Genomic DNA, 5,825 nt, shown 5'->3' with positions numbered 1-5,825 from the left:
GTAAAAGATTGTGCAACGCTCACATGTTACAGTGCTGGGGGCCTGTCACCAGTCATAGAATCATAGAATCATAGAATATCAGGGTTGGAAGGGACCCCAGAAGGTCATCTAGTCCAATCCCCTGCTCGAAGCAGGACCAATTCCCAGTTAAATCATCCCAGCCAGGGCTTTGTCAAGCCTGACCTTAAAAACCTCTAAGGAAGGAGATTCTACCACCTCCCTAGGTAACACATTCCAGTGTTTCACCACCCTCCTAGTGAAAAAGTTTTTCCTAATATCCAACCTAAACCTCCCCCACTGCAACTTGGAGTCCTCCATTGCTACCTGGTATGCTACACTGACTGGCCCATTTGGATGGTCCCTTACCCACAGTCTGTTTCTTTTCCCTATGTGTATTTTTAATCTTTAGATTACCAGAAGTGCAGAACATAGCACAGGCATGTGTCAGGAGGACTCTCCCACCCAGCTTTCTCTGCCAGGTCCAGCTCTTCCTCCAAGCAAGCTCACTTCCCCCCCCCATCCTGTTCCTGACAATTATATATCTTCCCGCATCGAGCTAATTACCTCATTAGCCCAATCATTGCCCCCCCAGTATCAACAATCTCACCACAAGAGGTTAATTGCCTCCAGGTAAGCCTATAATCTTCTCTTGCCCCCTTACCTAAGTGACCAGGATGCTACAGCTAGCTCTCTGTCACAGGGCCCTATTATCAAAGAGATTCAGATCGTTAGATGTTAGTCAAGAAGCAGTCCAATGCAAATTCTTATTTGTGCTTGGCACCATTATTGTTAGCATTAATATCGGAACCTATGTGTGCATGCCCCTTAACCAAGTACTAAGAAGCCAGAATTTTCTGGCTTCTGGATCTTACAATATAAATTGTAGATTAAATATACAACCTATAGCTCATTAATAGGGCCCTACTGAATTCACGGCCATGAAAAATGCATCATAGAGCATGAAATCTGGTTTTCCCATAGCGAAGTTTGGTCTTTTGTGTGCTTTTACCCTATACATACAGATTTCATGGAGGAGACCAGTGTTTCTCAAATTGGGGGTCCTGACCCAAAAGGGAGTTGCATGAGGGTCACAAGGTTATTTTAGGGGGGTTGTGGTATTGCCACCCTTACGCCTGTGCTGCCTTCAGAGGTGGGCAGTCGGAGAGCGGCAGCTGTTAGCCGGGTGCCCAGCTCTGACGGCAGCGCCCCGCCAACAGTAGCACAGAGTAAGGGTGGCAATACCATACCAGGTTCCTTCCCCACGCTGAACTCTAGGGTACAGAGGTGGGGACCTGCATGAAAGACCCCCTAAGCTTATTCTTACCAGCTTAGGTTAAAAACTTCCTCAAGGTACAAACTTTGCCTTGTCCTTGAACCCTATGCTGTCCCCACCAAGCGAGTTAAACAAAGGACTGGGAAAGAGCCCACTTGGAGACGTCTTCCCCCCAAAATATCCCCCCAAGCCCTACACCCCCTTTCCTGGGGAAGGCTTGATAAAAATCCTCACCAATTCGCATAGGTGAACAAAGACTCAAACCCTTGGATCTTAAGAACAATGAAAAAGCAATCAGGTTCTTAAAAGAAGAATTTTAATTACAAAAAAGGAAAAGAATCACCTCCGTAAAATTAGGATGGTAAATACCTTACAGGGTAATCAGATTCAAAACATAGAGAATCCCTCTAGGCAAAACCTTAAGTTACAAATAGACACAAAAACAGGAATATACATTCCATTCAGCACAGCTATTTTACCAGCCATTAAACAAAAGGAAATCTAACGCATTTCTAGCTAGATTACTTACTAACTTAAGGAGTTATGAAGAGCATTCCTGATCTGTTCCCGGCAAAAGCATCACCCACACAGACAGACCCACCTCCAGCTGTGAAAATATCTTGTCTCCTCATTGGTCATTTTGATCAGGTGCCAGCGAGATTATCCTAGCTTCTTAACCCTTTACAGGTGAAAGGGTTTTTCCTCTGGCCAGGAGGGATTTTATAGTTCTGCATACAGAAAGGTTGTTACCCTTCCCTTTATATTTATGACACATACCATACCATGCCACCCTTATTTCTGCACTGCTGCCTTCAGAGCTTGGTGGCCAGAGAGTGGCAACTGCTGACTTAGGGCCCACTCTACAGGCAGCAGCACAGAAGTCAGGGTGACAATACCATACCAGGCCATCCTTACTTCTACGCTGCTGCTGGCGGTGGCTTTGCCTTCAGAGCTGGCCTCCTGGCCAGCAGCTGCTGCTCTCCAGCTGCCCAGCTCTGAAGGCAACGCTGCAGCGCAGAAGTAAGGGTAGCAGTACCGCAACTCTCCCTACAATAACCTTGCGAACCCCCGCACACACACACAATTCCTTTTTGCGTCAGGCCCCTTACAATTACAACACCATGAAATTTCAGATTTAAATAGCTGAAATCATGAAATTTACAATTTTTAAAATCCGATGACCGTGAAATTGACCAAAATGGTAGGAACATGAACAGAATTTATATTGACAAGCTCAGGACCCCCCAGTTTCCATACCAATGTTGGGAATAATATCTTAGTTTTCTTCTTGAAAATAATAAACCATGTGGCAGAATCCATTCAAGAGAAGCCCAAGACTGGACTATCAGGGATGTTGTAAGTCTAAAGATGATGCATTAGCAGAGCTGTGTAGGGAAGTTTGCACATTGGTTCCCCCTTAGTATTCCTTGCTCTTCTTCCTTGCCTTCAATAATACTCTCCTCACTCTGTTATTTTTTTTAACATGTATCATTGTGGATGTTTTCAGAGATAGGGAAACTAACTGTCAGTCGCTTTGAGGACAGACGCAGTGTTTAATTAGGTTGGGATAATTGTCAGTATATTTGTTTTCAAAGTCAGAACACAAACTGTTATATGCTGTCTGTTCTATTTTGAGCATTAACACTGCAAGTCAGCAAAGGGACAGAACAGGGAATCTTGGCCCTGGAGAAACCTTTTAATCGTGGTAACATCAGCAGGGTTGCTGGTTCCTTTTTAAGTTGAGCAGTTTTTGACTGAATTTTCAAAAAGCACAAATACATACAAAGAAAGAAAAATAACAAAGGAAACAATGTTTCACAATACGAAACAGATTCTCAGATACACCTGACTTACCCCACAAAGGATCTGTCGCCAAACATGTAAAAAACACAAATTATATGGGTGGGATTTTCCAAAATGCTCATTGTTTGCACAATTCTGCTTTCCTGGAAGTTAAGGGAACTTTTACCATAGATTTCAATGGGAGCAGAGTTTGGCTATTGCTGAGCAATTTGGAAAATCCCACCTTAAAAAATATTTGTTTTACAACATTATTTATATAACTGCACATATTAAGAAATAGAACATCTTATTGTAACTGGAAGCTTATATTGTTTCACAAATATATCCTAAAAGATAGTGAATCCAGTAATCTAAGAAATCTGTATGTTATTGGGAGGGGTCCTTCCAGTGCTGAAAGATAAGTCTAATTGCAGCTGATATTAAAATATTTATAATTGTTCTTATTAATGTGCATTAATCTGAATTTTATGCCTCTTTATTTGTTAATTAATGAAGACAGAGCACCAGATCTTCAGCTGGTATAAATCAGTATGGCTCTACTAAAGTCAATGCAGCTACACCAACTTATACCAGCTAAGGATCTGATTTAGAATCAATATTGATTTGATTTTTGGTAAAATTTTCAAAAGTATTCAGGTGCCTAAAGATGCAGATAGATGCCTAGTGCAGTGGTCCCCAAACTTTTTAAGTCATGCCCCCATTGCCCCTAATGTAATCTGCCCACACTCCTGGCCTGGGGAGCTGCGGTTGGGAGCAGGGCCATCATCAGGGCCAGGGCTGGAGCTGGAGCCGTGACCAGAGTTGGGAGCCAGGAGTGGAGTGGCGGCCAGGGCCGGGGCCAGGAGTCGGGAGCCAGGCCACAGTTGGGAGCCAGGGGCCGAGGCCGGAGCCAGAGCTGCGGCTAGAGCCAGGAGTGGGACCAGGCTGTGGCCAAGAGTCGTGTGGCACGGATGGGCCGGGAGCCAGGGGTTGTGGCTGGGGGCGTGTCTGAGGCTGGAAGCCGGGGGCTGAGGCTGTTGCCAGGGCCAGGAGCAGAGCCGCGGCCAGAGCCAGGGGCCAGAAGCGGAGCTGCAACCGGGCCACAGTTGGGGCCGGGAGCCAGGGTCAATGCCAGAGCTGGAGCTGAAGACGGGGCTGGAGCAGAGCTAGCGGCAGAGCAGGGCTGGGTGGTGCTCCCTCCCTGCCCACAGTGGGGGCTGGCCCAGGCCCTGCCGTGCCCCCCCCCCCCCCGCCAATATTCCTCTCTGCATTCCCCAGGGAGATGCACCCCACAGTTTGGGGACCACTGGCCCAGTGGGATTTTCCAAAGTGCCTAAACTGGCTAGGTGACTCCCACTGACATCACTCAACATGTAAACTTCTGCTTTAAGTTGTTGCTTTGATATTTAGACACCAAAGTGACAAGTACCTAAGTATTACTACTGTTAGGTGATAATATAATAGCAGAGTAAGGATAGATGTCCAAACAGTGTGGGACACCAGTTCATCTTTAGCTGAGTGATAGTAAGGAAGACTGAATAGGCCATGCAGCCTTCACAGAGATCTCCCATCGTCTGACAGCTCTGAAATGAATTTGTCAGCCCGTAAGTGGAGACAGGAGGCCATCTGGATAAGAAATTCCATATGCTGATCAGGGAGAGATGGCACAGGGTAAAGCCTGTACAAGTCTTTTATGTACACGGGAGCTGGTTGTGGCGCTCCTAGAGCTGGCAAGAGGCGCAGATTTGTGTGTTTGCTTTGTTTTGTTAAAATTAATGGATGAGGCATCCATACCTGAATCCAGTGATGCAGCCTGACTCTCTCCCGGATATGCATGCTGCCATCAGCAGCAAGCACTAGCAGGCAGCAGATCAACATGCGTTTGATTCATATCAGTTCCTAATTTTATACGTAGGCAGAATATTAGAATGCTTAGGGTTCAATTATACCTGGCTCTTCATGCATGTGGAAGGGGAGGGGCTACAATGAGCCTACCATTTTGTGCCCACTCAGGCACCAGCCACTGTGGTAGTGTTTGCACTCCTAACGCTCAAGAATTGCTCCAGTCTAGACCTTCAACTATTCGTTCCAAAACTCTGCCTCTAACATTAGCTGAACAAGGCACTTTCTCTCCCTACAGAATATATCAAGTGCAGGACCATAGTTCGTGCCTTTGTGAGATGTGATTGATAATGACAGAATGGATGAGCAGTAAAACAGTGTTCTCTTTCTTGGAAGCACAAACTAGTGATGATATGCATTGCTTCTGTTTTCAGCAGATGATTACAGTACCAGATGTCTAATACAACCAGCTAGCTGAATCTGGATGCAAGAGTTTTGCTGTTGTGAACTGATCTTTAAAAAATTCCAGATATCTTTTAGCTCTTTACCTCTTGTTACTGCTCAATATATTTCCTGTTGAAGCTATCCTGGGACTTGCCCAAACATGCCTTAGACATATTTACTGAGGCTTATTAAATTGAACATAAGCCTAACAACTATCTACGTTATACTGAAAGTCGGCTCTTATGAGCTGATCCAAAAGCCCTCTGAAATCAATGCAAAGATTCTCATTGATTTATATGGGCTTTGGACCATACTGGATTTTCCCCAATGTCCATATCTGTTGCAGCTGAGATGAAGCATACATTGGATGAAACTGATTTTGGAAGATGACATACAGAGGTGTCAACCCGTCTCCTTGGATGCAAGAATGGGGTTTTGGTATTAACAGGAGCTGTTTCTTGTGAAAGGGGATGTGTTCAGCTAG

The sequence above is a fragment of the Eretmochelys imbricata genome, chromosome 1, assembly GCF_965152235.1.
Source record: "Eretmochelys imbricata isolate rEreImb1 chromosome 1, rEreImb1.hap1, whole genome shotgun sequence".
Taxonomy (NCBI): domain Eukaryota; kingdom Metazoa; phylum Chordata; order Testudines; family Cheloniidae; genus Eretmochelys; species Eretmochelys imbricata.
This window is presented reverse-complemented; position numbering follows the sequence as displayed.